The following is a 252-nucleotide window of genomic DNA, read 5'->3' as shown; positions in this document are numbered from 1 at the left end:
GATGGGGGGTGCAAGGAGGGGGGGGAGGGTGCGCTGGGGATGTGGGGGTGCGATGGGGACATGAGTGTGCAACAGGGACACGGGGGTGTGATGGGGACACGGATGTGCAATGGGAATGTGGGTGTGCAATGGGGACACAGGCATGTGGTGGGGACACGGGTGTGTGATGGGGACACGGGTGTGCAACAGGGACATGGGTGGGTGATGGGGACACAAGTGTGCAACAGGGACATGGGCATGTGATGGGGTCAT

The sequence above is a fragment of the Aptenodytes forsteri genome, unplaced genomic scaffold (assembly GCF_000699145.1).
Source record: "Aptenodytes forsteri isolate BGI_AS27 unplaced genomic scaffold, ASM69914v1 Scaffold61, whole genome shotgun sequence".
NCBI lineage: Eukaryota > Metazoa > Chordata > Aves > Sphenisciformes > Spheniscidae > Aptenodytes > Aptenodytes forsteri.
This window is presented reverse-complemented; position numbering follows the sequence as displayed.